This window comes from Fukomys damarensis, unplaced genomic scaffold (genome assembly GCF_012274545.1).
Source record: "Fukomys damarensis isolate Sample0158 unplaced genomic scaffold, DMR_v1.0_HiC HiC_scaffold_38, whole genome shotgun sequence".
NCBI lineage: Eukaryota > Metazoa > Chordata > Mammalia > Rodentia > Bathyergidae > Fukomys > Fukomys damarensis.
Window position 1 is genome coordinate 35,017,684 of NW_022900950.1, and position 15,563 is coordinate 35,033,246.

Sequence of the window (15,563 nt, forward strand, 5' to 3'; positions counted from 1 at the left end):
TGGATATAACTGGTATGTATTGACTTATCATCATCATGTTATTTTCCCATTGTTGGCTCTTTTAAATTTTTTCCCCTCTCTATATTTAAAATTTTTTAATTTTTTGGTTTTTTTGAGACAGAGTCTCACTATGTAGTTGAGACTAACCTGGAACTCACTATGTAGCCCAGGCTGGTCTCAAACTCACAGTTATCTTCCTGCCTCAGCTTCCTGAGGGCTGGGATTATATGCATGCACCACTTTCCCTCTCTAATTTCTTGCCTTGCCTGCTGGATTTGATGTGTTGGGCCTCATGGAATTATGGTCTTTATTGTCTTTTTCTAGGATATTGTTTATAGTTTTTTAAGTGCTGTTTTGGTATTCATGAAATTTCTCAGTTGTTCTTTGTTGTGGAAATATCTTATTTCCCTGTCAATTTTGAAGGATAGTTTTGCAGGATAAAACAGTCTAGGTTGGAGGTTGTTTTCTTTTAGAGCTTGAAATACTTCATTCCAGGCTCTCTTTGACTTGCAAGGATCTGGGTTGAAAAGTCTTCTGTGATTCTGATGGGCTTTCCTTTGTATGTGATTTGTTTCTTTTCTCTAACTGCTTGTAGTATTTTGTTCTTCTTTTGGGTTTCTAGGATCTTGATTATTACATGTCTAAGTGTAGATTTTTTTTGTGATCATGGCTATTTGGAGTCCTATATGCCTCACTTATCTGTATGTCAAATTCTTTGGCTCTGTTTGAGAAATTTTCTGTCATTAATTCTATGAACAGTTTTTTATGTCATTTGTACTTTCTCCTGCTTTTTCATGTACTCCCATCAGTCTTATAGTATTCTCTGTGTTATCTAGTAGCTGTTAGATTGATTTCTCATGTTCCCTTACTTTTTTAAAAGAGATCTTTCTTTTCATCGCTGCTGACCAGCATCCTGTCTTTGATATCTGATATCCTTTCTCAGATGGGCTCATTTTGTTATGTATACTTTTAATAGAGCTTTAATCTCCTGGATATCTGTTTGAATCTGTTTCATGGATTTCATTTCTTTCCTATGTTTGGCATTATGGGTTCTTTTGCTGGGCATTCATGGCTTCTATCAGGGTTCTCAACTCATGTATTTTAAAATCTGTTTTTGTTCTAGAGTCTCTAATCATCTCTTTTATTTTGTTCACTATATCTGTATTTATCTCAGAAATTATTTCTGTTTTGAATTTTTCTGAAGCCTCTTTTACCAGTTTTGTTACTTCCTGTCCTATCAGTCAGGATGTCCAAGTGGTTGATTATCAGACTTTTCCACCTCATTTCCCTGAGAATTTGCATTTGATTAACAGGCAGACTGTGTCTGTGCTTGTGCCTTGCTTGAATGTCTTCTCATTTATATATATGTGTGTGTGTGTGTGTGTGTGTGTGTGTGTGTGTGTGTGTGTGTGTGTGTTTGTTGGTACTGTCCTTGCTTTAATTCCTCGGTTAATATTTTGGGTTTCTTGTTATAACTTGTCTTTAAATTTTGTGTTTCTAATGACTCTGAGTCAATCTCATTTTCATTATACCAGGAAGGACAGCTGATTAAATCAATCACAACACCTTAGCCCAAGTAATACAATAAGCAACACAATAGTAACAATCACAGCTTAGAAAATGACAATTTCTGGTAGTTATTAATCTCTTACCTTTAACTGTGTGAATTAAATTAAAATCAAGGCTGGAGCTCAGAACAATGGCCTTTATGACCTCCTGTGCCTGTGTGGTTTGACTTCAGGTACCAGCCCGACCAGGAGGTCAGAGGTGCATGGGGGGTGGAGGGGCTCCAGGAGCCACTGTGGCTAGGCCCCTCACCTACCCTCTGCTGAGGCCCAGGGGAGGGGGCACTGTGGTCCCAGGAAAGCTCCATGTGGCTGCACCTCTCACCATTCCTCTGCTGAGCAATAGTTTTTTTTTTCCCCTCACTGAGTTTATTGGTACATTTTAGGTATACAGTACAGTTACATTCATTATTGAGATCTTGTAACTTTTCATGACAGGTCTTGGTTCTCATTTTTTCCTCAAACACCTTCTTCTTATAGCCATCATACTAGGGAAACAATTGGCTTATACATCACCATCACAATATTAGAACAGTTTGAATTGACTGTGCAGCTATTTTTACTGGCGATTTTTATACCTTTGTATTGCTAGTTACCCCCTTTTCCTTTGGATTGATAAACTCATTTTAACATTTCTTATAAGGCAAATCTGGTAATAATGAACTTTAGATTTCATGTGTCTCATAAGGATTTTTTATGTTCTTTCATTTTGAGAAAATAGAATTTCTCAGTATAGAATTTGTGGTTGGCAGTTTTTTTTTCTTTCAACTCTGAATATCTTATACCATTTTTCCAGCAAATTTTCTGTTGAAAAAATCTATTCATAGACTTATAGATGTTCTCTTGTATAAAAGAACTTGCCTTTTCCTTGGACTTTCAAATTCTTCTTTAATGACTGATAATTTTATTACAATGTATCTTAGTGTGGGCCACTTTTTAGTCATTTTATTTGATGTATATTAGGTTTCTTGGATTTGGATTCCTATTTCTTTCTCCAAAGTTTTATTTTTTTATTAATATTGAAATTGTTTTATATTAAAAAGGTTTTAACCCTTACATTTCTTTTTTTATAATTTTAAAATTTATTAGTACATGTTTGCCATTCATGGTTTACCATAATCTTGAGGAGTGTTTAATATGCATATTACAACTTGTTTCTTTTTTTTAATCCTCTTCCCATTTCTTCCTCCCCCCTCCTCCAGTTTACCTAGTCCCTTTTACAAATTTGTTGATATTGCTTGTCTTAGCTCATGTTATGGCATATAGTGTTTACATTAATTGGTGTTATTAGTTTTCTACACATGGCATATCTCTGTTCTTATTTCCCCTTCCCCTCCTCTTCACCACTCACTCTTTTTCCTTTGGACCACTTCACTATTCAAAGAGCTCCATCCCCTTATCCCTTTCTAGCCACCATTTAACATTTTCATTGTTTGTAAGAAATGCTATATGGTATTTAAGCTTGTGTTTCTAGTTTGTCTCACTCAACATATTTTGCATATGCAATCATTTTCCTACAAACGTCTCAAAAGTGTCATTTATAGCCAAGTTGCATTCTATTAAATGTAGATATTACATTTTCTTTATCCAATCATCTATTGATGTGTACACAGGCTTCTTTCAAGATTTAGTTATTATGAATTGTGCTTTTTAAACATTATGGGCATGTATCACTGTAGTATGATGACTTAAGCTTTTTTAGGAAGATACCTAGCAAGGAGACAGCTGTTTCATATGGAATTTCTAATTTTAGTTATATGAGAGATCTGCATGTCAACTTCCATAATGATTTTACTAGTTTACATTCCCACCCAGGCAGGAGGATTTCATTTTTACTACAGTAATGCCAGCATCTGTTATTATTTGATTTTTGTTTTTGTTTTTGTTTTTTTGAGACAGGACCTCACTATGTAGTTGAGACTGACCTGGAACTCACTATGTATCCCAGGCTGGTCTCGAACTCACAGCGATCTTCTTGCCTCAGCCTCCCAAGTGCTGGGATTATAGGCTCACCAAACACGGCTTTATTGTTTGATATTCTAATGATTGCAATTCTTTCTGGTGTAAGATGGAATCTTGGCATTGTTTTAATTTGCATAACTCTACTGGTCAGAGATGTTAAGCATTTTTCATATATTTATCAACCATTTGTATTTATTCCTCTGTAAAGTGTCTGTTCATTTTTCTTACTCATTTCTTGACTTGGTCTTTAATTTTAAGTTGTTTAATTGTTTTGTTCCTTGTATTTCCAGATATTAGTCCTCTGAGGAGTAGCTGGCAATATCTTTTTCCAATTCTGCAGGTTGTCTCTTCTCTCTACTTATTGCTTCTTTGGCTGTACATAAATTTTTTAGTCTGATACAATTGCATTTGTTCATTCATTCTTGCTTATTTTTCTTGTGTGATTGAGGTTCTATTTAGAAAATTTTTTCCTACACCTATATTTTCAAGTGTTTCAACTATTTTATCTTCCAGAATGTTTAATGATTCTGTTTTAATGTTTAGATATTTGATACATTTTAATTATAATTTAATATATGATTAGAGAAGAGGTTCCATGTTCATTTTCGGAACACCACTTGTCAAACAGGCTATCTTTCATCCAACATATGTTTTTGGTCCCTTTGTCAAAAATAAAATAATGAGATATGTCTGGGGAGGTTTCTGTGTCTTCTGTTCTGTTCCACTGAACCAAATGTCTGTTTTTGCTCAAAGACCATGCCAATATTTATCACTATTGTTTTGTAGTACACTGTGAAGTTAGGTATTGCTATACTGCCTGCTTGCTCTTATTGCAAAATTAATTTTGCTATGATGGATACCTTCTGGCTCCATATGAGTTTTAGGATTATTTTCTCTTGTCTGTATAGTATTCTGTTGGTATGTTGATTGGGATTGCATTGAATCTGCATGACTGTTTTAGAAGTATGACCTATTTTATTTATTAATTTAATTAGTACATTTTAGCTAAACAATACAATGACATTCATTATTGGGAATTTGGACCTTTACATAGCATATCTTGGTTCTTTGTTCCCCATTCCCCTTCCCTCCCTTCAACTCCTCCACCCCACCCTATTTAGAAAGACTTTTTTCATTGTTTTGCTTTTCTCACATGTATTCCTTTTCCTATATTCCTTTCCCCTACCCATTCCACTTCCTTTTTGCCCTTTTTCTTCCAATTTCAAATTATCTGTTATATACTGTTTTGTATATATCTGTTATATACTTTGATCCTTGTTCACATTTTCAGTTTCTTACACCAGAGAAAGTATTTGATATTTATACATGTGTGTCCTATTTATTTCACTTCAGTATGGCCTCAATATGCATCCATTTAGCTGTAAATGCCTCTAGTTTCTCATTCTTTATGGATGAGTAGTACTCCATTTTACAAAATAAAAACAAAAACATTTTCTTTATCCAGTTTCCACTTGATGTGCAATTGGGCTGTTTCCAAGTTTCACCTATTACAAACTGTGCTGCTATAAACATGGATACACATATATCCCTGTGGTATGATTCTTTTAGTTATTTTGGGAAGGTACCCAGCAGGGGAATAATTGGGTCAAATGGATCCTCTAATCCTAGTTTTTTGAGGTGTCTGCATACTGCTTTCTAAAGTGATGCACCAATCTACACTTCCATCAACAGTGGAGAAGGGTCCCTTTTTCTACTACCCTGCCAGCATTTGTTATTGACTTCTTGATAGCAGCCACTCTTTTTGGGGAGAAATTGAATCTCAGCATTGTTTCAATTTGTATCTCTTGAATGATCAATGATGTTGAACATTTTTTCATATGTTTATTTGCTATTTCTACTTCTTTGTCTGAGAAATGTCTGTTCAGTTCAGATGCCCATTTTTGGACTGGGTCTTTAAATTTGGGAGGTCCAATGTTGTTGTTGTTGTTCTTTGGGTTTCTACATAGCGTATCATGTCATCTGCAAATAATGGCAATTTAACTTCTGCATTTCCTATCTTTATTCCTTATATTTCTTTCTCTTGTCTAATTATTGTGGTTTAATGTTTCCAAGACTATATTGTACAGGAGTGGTGATAGTGAACAACCTTGTCTTGTTTCTAATTTTTGTGTGAAGGATTTGAGTTCTTGACCATTTAGTATGATATTGTCTATTGGTTTTTCATAGATGGCTTTTATCAGGTTGAATAGAGTCCATCTATTACAATTTTCTGTAGGGTTATTTTTTTTAATCAAGAATGCATGTTGGATTTTGTCAAATGCTTTTTCTGCATCTACTCTGATGGTCTTATAGTTTTTGCCATTGGCTCTATTAATATAGTGTATTACATTTATTGATTTGTGTATGTTGAACCATCCCTGCATCCCTGGGATGAATCCCACTTGGTCAGGGTGTATGATCTTCTTGATGACTTTCTGCATTTTGTTTACCAATATGTTATTGAGGATTTTTGCATCTATGTTCATTAGGAACATTAGCTTATAGTTCTCCTTTTTGGTTGGATCTTTCTCTGCCTTTGGAATCAAAGGGGTGCTTGCTTCCAGGAATGAATTTAGGAGTATTGCTTCCCTTTCAATTTTACTGAAAAGTTTAAACAGTAGTAGTAATAGTTCTGTAAATATCTTGTAGAATTCTGCAGTGAAGCCATAGGACCCAGGTTTTACTTAGTTTCTAAGTTTTTAATTACATTTTAAATTTCAACAATATTGGGTTGTTTAGAATGTTTAGGTCTTTCTTGTTCAACTTGGTAATTCATATATATCTAGAGATTTGTTCATTTCTTCTGTGTTTTCCATCTTATTGGCCTATAGGTTCGAAGTACGTATTGATGATCCTCTGAATATAGGCTGGTTATGTTGTAATTTCACTCTTTTTATTCCTAATTGCAAGGATTTGGATCTTTTCTTTCAAATTTTTGATAAAGTTCTCTAAGGGTTTGTCAATTTTGTTTATTATTTTGAAGAACTAACTCCTTGGTTTGCTGATTTTTTTTGCATCATTCTCTTAGTCGCCACTGCATTGATTTCTGCTGAGATCTTTATAATTTTCTCATTTATATTAGTTTTGGGTTTGTCCTGCTCTTCTTTTTCTAGAAGCTTGATGTTCAGCATCCAGTTGTTCAATTGAGCTCACTTTTCCTAATAATGGAGCTCTGTTTTCCTAATAAGAGTATTCACTGCTATGCATTTCCCTCATAAAAGTGCTTCCATCATGTCCCATAGATTCTGATATGTTGTATTTGGATTGTCATTGAATTGTAGAAACTTTCTGATTTCTTCTTTAATTTTTCCTGTGACCCTTGGATATTCAGGAGTGTGTTGTTCAAATTCTGTTTTTGTGAGATTCTTGTGGTTTCTTTTGCTACTGATCTCCAATTTCATTGCAATATGGTCTGATAATATACCTGGAATAACTTCAATTCCCTTGCACTTACTTAAACATGTTTTATGAGTAAATGTGTGGTTTGTCTTGGAGAATGAGCTGTTTTCAGCAGAAAAGAATGTATATTGTGATTTTGTGGAGTGGAATACTGTGTAAACATCTGTTAAGTCCATTTGTTTAAGAGTTTGTTTGAGTTCCAGTATTTCAATTTTTATTTTTATCTAGTTGATCTACCTATCTGTGACAGTGGGGTATTGAGGTCCCCTACTACTATTGTATTAGTGCTTATTTGATTTCTTTCATGTCTGTTAATATTTATTTTATATACTTGGGTGCACTGGTGTTTGGGGCATATATATTTATGATTGTCATCTCTCTTGTATTTTTCTCTTTAAAAGGGTGTAGTGTACTTCTTTGTCTGTATTAATTAGTGCTGGTTAGAAATCCATTTAATCTGAAAGTAGGATGGCTACTCCTGCTTTTTTGGGAGGTGTTCCTGTCACATGCAGTATTGTTTTCCATCCTTTAACTTTCAGTCTAAGAGTTTATTTTTGAATTGTGTTTCTTGCATGTAGCATATTGTTGGATCTTGCTTCTTTTTCCCCCCATTTAGTTTATTTGTACACTTAAAGCAAACAATACAGTTACATTTATCATTGGGATCTTGTACCTTTACATGATCTATCTTGGTTCTTATTTTCCCCCATACCTCTGCCCTCCCTTCACCCTGTATCTTGCTTCTTGACCTATTCTGGCAATCTATTTCTTTTGATTGGTGAATTGAGACCATGAACATTGATGATTATAACTGATATATGTTGATTTATCCTTGTCATGCCTTTTTGTTTTTGTTGGATTCTCCCCCTTTACATTTAATTTCTTGTCTTGCCAGATGAATTTGTTCTTCTTGACTTCCTGAGATTGTGATCTTCATTGTCTTTTCCTAGGATATTGTTTAAAAATTTTTGGAGTTCTACTTTTGTATTCATGAAGTTCCTCAGGTGCTCTTTGTCATGAAAGTATCTTATTTCTCCATCAAATTTGAAAGATAGTTTTGCTGGATACATCAATCTGGGTTGGAGGTTGTTTTCATTTTGGGTTTGAAATACTTCACTGCAGGCTCTTTTTGACTTGAGTGTTTGTGTTGAGAAGTCTGCTGTGATTCTGATAGGCTTTCCTTTTTTTGTACTTAGTTTCTTTTCTCTAACTGCTTATAGAATTTTGTTCTTCTGCCAGTTTTCTGTAATCGTAACTGTTATATGCCTACATGTAAATTTTTAAAAATCCTGTCTTGTTGGAGTCTTTTATATTCCACTTATCTGTGTTAAGCCCTTTCCCCCTGCTTGGGAAGTTTTCTGTCATTACTTCTTTGAACAATTTTTTTTAATGTAATTTGCACTCTCTTGTTTATTTGTTGATTCTGATCTGTGTTGTTATTCTCCTTTGCTTCTTTGCAGGTTCTGGATTGATTTCTCATGGTCCCTTAGTATTTTTAAGAAATTTTTCTTTTCCTGGTATCTAATTGCAATCCTGGCTTCTATAGCTGATATTCTGTCCTCACATTGGGTCATTCTGTTGTGTAAATTTTCACTGGAGTTTTTAATCACCTGGATATCTGATTGAATCTGTTTTATGGAATCTATTAGTTTCCTATGCTGGAATTCCATCGTGTTTTTCAGCTGATCTATTTTTTTTTTTGTATGTGACTGCTCTAGAGTTATTAATCATGTTTTTCACTATGCACACAATCTCTGTTGTTATCTGAGAAATCATTTCTTTTTTACTTTTTCCAGATCCTCTTTCATTGCCAGTTCAGGGAGTCCAAGTGGTTTAGTATCAAATTGTTCCATCTTGTTGCCCCTTGGAGTTGCCTCAGGCGATCTGGCAGTCTGCTTTTGAAACATGTTTATGTGTTTACTCACTTCAACAGATGCAGCCTACTATACCTTTGTTTGGGTAACTTTTTGCTTCTTCAGTGTGATTCAATTCTCACCAAGCCTCAGAGAGCCCTTCTTTCTGCTGCTCACCCCTGGGCTAATTCATGGGTTTAGAATGGCAGCCTTATGGATTCCTGCACTGCCCTGTTGTCCAGGCAGACTTCTGGCAGGGGATGGGTACACTTGAAATGGTATCTAGGCTTGTTTGTGGCTGGGCCCTGCACACCTGAATAGTAGCTGTTGTCTTGGTGGGTCTTTGGTTAGGGGCTGTGAACCAGAGTTGCTGGTGTCTGAGTAGGCTGGGATGTATGTACACTTATTGATGGCATCTAGATGGGCCTCTGGCTGTTGCTCATTTGCCTGTTCAGTTTTTTTCCATGTAGGCCTTTTGCTGGGACCCATGGGTCCAAGTTTCTGGTGTCTGGGTGAAGCCTCTGGGGCCTACACACACTTGGTCCACATGTGATTCTCACTAGGATCTGCATGCACTTATTAATGTTATCTGGGTGGGCCTCTGGGAATGGCCATTTTGACAGAATTGATATTATTTTCTTCATGAGAAGCTGATACCCAGAATTTATCTCACACTAATTTTGTCCTATACCAAGTGGAGTACCTGTGACAGATATCTGCACTGTTCTTCAAGTATATTCTCTTAGCCCATTGAAATAGCTGCTGAATATGCAAATTAAAAAACCTCCCCTTTTTTGTGTGATCCAGGGAGGCTCAGTTATGCAGAGGACCATCAAGTCTCAGAGTGAGGTGATTCAGAAACCAGTTGCTGAAGTGGGAGCTGCAAAAGTGGAGGCACCTGATGAACTCACAAATTCCTTTTGGGGAGTCTGAAGATCTGGATTTGCTGTTGTGGAAAGCCCAGAAAGAAGATGCTATGGGTGTCCATCTTAACGTTTAGACTGATAGAAGTTTCACAAACTCCTCCCAGAGAGAATCTAGAGGCTTGTGTTTATTGCTGAAAGAAACTGGGAAATAAAATACAGAACATTCTATCTTTTTAATTCAAGCTCTTTTCTCTGCCCTTTAGACTCCAAGATGCAGGCTAGTTAGAAGCTAGATCTCAAGGGGTTGCTAGCAGCATTCAGACAAACCTCTGTGCAAGAAGTTGGAAGCTGCACTAAACCTGAAGGCTTTAGCTTCTGGGAGCACTTGCAATTCAAAATCACATCTTTGTGCTTCAGAGAAGTTCTGTAGTGCTGCACTTTGCTGCTGTCCAAGTAAAGTAATTTCAAACCTTTCAGCAGGGATTATAAAAAAAGATGAGGCATTTTATGTGTGTTACAAACATTTCACTCCTCAGGAAATATCTGCAAGTTGGAGATTCCTTCCTTATTTTAAGGAGCTATGCTCAATGTGGTGTAGATGTGTGCCTCTCAGACTTTTCATCCTGCTAATGTGGGTATTCGCTCAGATATTTGGTATGTGGGAGTCTTTCTACTAGTTTCTGGTTTTCTCTTGGAGAAAATTGATCAATGGTAGAAGGAGGGAACTTTTCACTCCTTCGTGTTGCTCATATTATTCTCAGAACTATAGGTTTCAAGAAATGTTTTGAAATGGGAGAATATAGCAAATGGTTCCTAATGCCTTAATCTCCCCTAAATTAAGGAGATTTTTCTGATGCTATGTTTACAAATATGTTCATAGTTATAATAGCATCTAGAGACAGTGTTCCTAATAGGAGGATATTCATAAAATGTAGATGGTATAGATTTGATTTAGGTAAGTAATTTTCAAAAATGAACATAAGGGATAAGTCTAAGAATTGATATAGTTTGTATATAGCGTTATATTTATATTTTTACCAAGTAAGATATTTTTCCATATAATATACAGCTATGCTTATTGCATAAAAGGAAATATATACTAAGCATTTTTAAAGCATTCACAATAATACCCCTTTCATCTGTTCTAGAGGGTTAAACATGTTTTGGACCAGTTGCATTTTCTATAATGGTTTCTTTGGATATTAAAATGACTGAACCCTTCAAGCAGAAAATGAAAAAGCTGAAACAGAAGCAGAAAAGGCCAGGGATTTAGCTCAGCGGTTCGGTGGCCTGCCTTGCAAGGACCCAAGTTCAATCCCCAGTACCCCCCCCCAAAAAAATAAATAAACAGAAGCAGAATAACAAGTATTACTTTTGTTCAATCAAATATAGAATTTAAATATACAATTAAACTGCTGTTTATATGTTTTAACATTTAAATCTTGTTATACCATGTAATAAAAGTATCCAATGGAAAATAACTAGTTAGAGACTGAATAAAATGAGCCTCATGGTCTCAAGGATAATCAGGGATAGTCAAGTAGTACCATTGAAGTCCATTTTTGTGTATAATTTTGAGAGTAAGCCATTAGTGCTTTGCATTTATGCTTCAGAGCTAAAACAATGTAGCCCAGGAGGAAAGCAAAAAACATTGTTTCTAACTTCAGCCCCATCTGGCTGTTTGTTTCTGAAGTGACATTCAGATGCTTCATAGGACAATAGCATTAATGTGTTCTGGGAGCTTGTGAGACATGCAAAATATATAATATCAGGCCTTTTCCAAGACCATTGATGCAGGAGGTTCATTTCAACAAGATCCCCAGATGATCCCTAATAAAATTTGTGATGCATCTCTTTGAGCAGATTTTTGCCAGAAGGTGAGATGGAGGGCAAGAGAATTCCATATTTCAAGACACTGTGTAACTGCTGAATGGGAAGGGTGCTTGACAATGAAGCTATGCAATTAAACAGCACACAGAGAAAATGTGGAGGAGGAAAAGCCCTCTTTTAGAACATATTCCCTCCTGGAGATGCTCAGAGATTCACCCATCAAGTGGCATAGGCAGATCTTCTAACATGTTAGTCAAGCTCAAAATGAATTTTTGTATCAGGTAGGTGGTAGTAAAGCTCTCTCAGCAAATATATAATCTATCTGTTTTCATAATTATACATTTATGGATCAATAATCATCTTCAAGGAGCTCATCTTTCCCCACTTTATTAGATCAAGGGAAAATGATTAGGTCTTCAAACAGTCTGATTTTTTCAACTGCACAAATAGAATTCTCCCTTATCCCACAAGAGGGATACAAAGTAAAAAATTTCATCCCATAAACCAAGAACTGGAGACATACTACATGAATAGTGACACGGTCCAATGTTGGTCTTTTTCCAATTTTCCAAAGAGGGATCCTGGCCCAAGCCTTTGGACACACAAAAAAACCCTGCCAGTTACACTCTGTGCAGTACAAGGAAATCTTTCCCATTTCAGAGTCTGGCAGTCAAGATACCTCTACTTTATTTCAAAATTAATTTTCTAACTAAAATAATGTACTTTTTTGTTCCCAAAGATATTTACAGGGAGAACAGACTGATCTAGGTGGTGGAGATGAGCAGAAGTGGCCAAGTGAGTTCAGGTTCAGCATGGAAGACTAAAGTAGACTTGGGTGGGATGTTTCCTACCTTCTTGGACCTCTGTGTATTTTCCAAACCCTTCATGCACTCATGTTTGTAAAAAGTAATCTTCCTGAAGTCTAGCTGGTTCATCAATATGATTCCATTTGGTAATATATCGATAGATTAATATCTAAATATCAAATAATAATAGTTTAACCATCTGCTTTAACTGATTGCTCACTGTGTCACTGGACTTTCTAACTGCTTTACTTGGATATTTACAATGTTTTCCACTGAATCACCCTAAAGCTTCTTCAAATTCCACCACACTGAAACTTGATGGAAAATTCCTAAGCTCCAGTGATATATTAGAGACAATTGGAACAATACTGGCTTTGAAGCAAGATTTACTCAAATAAACATCTTAGCTGTCCCTGTTCATGTGTCATCTGGGTAAGTTGTATAAGGCTCACTGAAACTCAGTTCTTTATTGTGATAAGGGAAACAGAATATCATTGCCTAGTTTTCTGTGGAGATTAAAAGACAAAGATTAAATGTAAGTCACTTATCAAAATCACTGGCATTCAGTAGGAAATTAAAAGTTTACCCCTTTTCCTTTTCTTCGTGAATAATTTCTCTAGAAAGCAGAACCTAAGTAAAAACTTAGATACTAAAGCTTTTTTGAGGAGCAAAATCCAGGGAAGCAATGTGAAACAAGCAAGAGATTGAGGTAGGGGATGAGAAGCAGCAAGGACACAATAATTCATTACTGAGCTGGCTAGACATGATCTGAAACATGCTCCCTGCTCAGCCATGCAGGACATACCATATAAGACACATGGAAACCCAGTTTTGGCACAGTCTCTTGGGAAAGAAGGAGGGAGCAAAACTTTTTTGTTGAGATCTTTCTGTCCTCCGTTGCTCACTGGGCAAAAATGTCCCCGTCCAGTGCTAGTATTAATTTCCTACAATTCAAGCTTTTGTTGCCACATGGATAGTCATGCAGAACCAATGAGGATTTGATGGACTTGAAATGACAGAATGAGGGGCAATGAAAAATAAGTTTTGGCAACAGGAATAGAACTGCTAGAGTCAAACATTAAAAAAAAGATTTATATATATTTATAGCAATGCCACAATAAAACCATTACAGTATATAGTCAATATGTACTAATAAAAAGATAAATTGAGAACTTGCACCTGAAATATGCACAATAAAAGTTAAACTATGTACCATTAAAAAAGAAACTAAGAACAAAGAATATAAATATATTTCAGGCTTCAAGCTCAATGTTGAAGATGCAAGAAGGCAAAACATGAATAAGAATTTTAAAAACAAGATGATAGAATGTTGTAAGGGATGCCCAAACCAGAACAATTCCTAGGCCAAGATAGGGGCTGTAAATATTGTTAAGGATTAATTAGTGAAATGGATATGAGGAAATGGAGGTAGCACTTTAAAAAATATTTTTACTTAAAATTGTCAGATAGGAAAGAAAAGTTTTGGTAACTTCAATGAAAGCAGAATTAAAGCAAAATTTTTTTTAAAAAAATCACAATTCATATATTAAATTTTCTGAAATATCAATGTGTTGCTCCATTTTTAGACAATTAAATATTGTACTGCTGTAATCATTCTTGTAAAAGTCTTGGAATGCCAGGTGTGCCTAGCTCAGTTGAGCAAACTTCTATGAATAGTTGTATTGGATTTCAATATTCAGTTGACAGTCCAATTTTGATCTGTCCATTAGGTCTCATAGACCAAAAGATCTATTAATCTTTCTATTTCTATGTGAATCAGTGCCTGCTAGTTCTGTTAAGTTACATATGGAGTTGTGATAAAACCCTCAGTATATTATAGATATGTATTGTACTCTGGTTCATCTTTGCTGTATATACTCAAAAGAATATGCAAAATTTGAAGTATATATTTAAGAATATAAAAATTTACAATATTTTGTATCTTACTATAAATTGAAGTTTTCATTGTTATAAAACATTTTCTTTATCTTTAGTATTTCTTACTTTAAAGTTTTATTTTTTTTCTTTTGTACCAGTGATCAATCTCAGGACTTCCCCCTTGCCAAGTAGATTTCTTTATATGGTATTCACTGTCTGTTGTTTAGAGTTTAGGAGGAATGTATTTTTTATATGTAGTTGCATTTAATACTTAAATATTTATATTATTTGTTCTTCAAATCAAACACCACTTTCTAAAATGCTTAGCCCATTTCTGTATATGGAATTATCCAGAAGCATGGTATTTTTAAGATAGTGGAAACATTTATTCTACTTGTAGGCAGAAAAGAAGGAAAACTAAAGTGACTGAAAATTTGAGGGAAAGACAAGTGATGACTGATGGGATTAGTTCTAGAGGTGACCTGAGTTTCAGAACACAAGACTAAGATGGTTTGCAGAGGAAGCCTGCGAGAATTGGTACAGGTTTAGGTGACAGTGCAAAAAGATTTTCAGGAAGGTTATTTCTGCTGACCTCAGTTTTTCTTTCCATGTAACATTAAGGTTGTCTTAGTCAGTTTAGTTTACTGTGACAAAGTAAAATAACTGGGTGGCTTATAAAAACAGGAATTAATTTCTCATAATTCTTGATGCTGAAATTCTAAATAGCATGGCTGCTTTCTGGCAAGGAACCCTCTGGCTGAGTCATCTCATAGTGGGTGACATCACTGTGGGAATGCTGTGAAATCAAGAGATCACAGTGAGACAGAGAGTCATTCAGAGAGCATTCAGAGGTTGTGCTTACCCTTTTATAAAAACTGTTCTCAGGAGAATTAACTTAGGTCCCCATGAGAGGTACATCAATTCCTTATAGGGGTAACCCCCTCAGTGATCTCCTCCTCTGCTGCTAGTAGTCCCCACCTCTTAAAGGTCCCCTCACCTCAAAACCTCACCACACTTGGAGACCAAGTTTTGAATGCATAAAACTGTAGTGACAAACCACATCTAAACCAGAGCAAGCATTCCAATTTTTGTTGCAGCAAGCTATACAATTTTATTTTTGTTTGGGGATAGTATTAGTTATCGTCTTTATTATTTTCTCATTTCTGGGACCCAAGACCTGACAGCTGCAATTGAAGGCAGGAGAGGTTCAAGTGGGCTCATGTTTTCAGTCCACAGTCCTCTGGCTCCAAGGCAGGTCAGCATGCAGAGGGGCATAGAAGAAGCAAAGCTGTTCACATCATGGGACCAAGAAGCAGAGAGGGAGAGGGAGAGGGAGGGAGAGGGGGAGAGGGAGAGAGAGAGAGAGAGAGAGAGAGAGAGAGAGAGAGAGAGAGAGAAGAGACA

General features: G+C 35.7%; 1 long non-coding RNA gene across 1 annotated transcript in view; it reads left to right on the plus strand.

Annotated features, from left to right (window-relative positions):
- Positions 1-9,861, plus strand: part of LOC104862146 — a 44,682-nt gene extending 34,821 nt beyond the window's left edge. Inside the window, exon 3 of the long non-coding RNA XR_780209.2 lies at positions 9,587-9,861. This is a non-coding gene — a long non-coding RNA (uncharacterized LOC104862146). The remainder of the gene's footprint in view (positions 1-9,586) is intronic.
- The last annotated feature ends 5,702 nt before the right edge of the window (positions 9,862-15,563 follow it).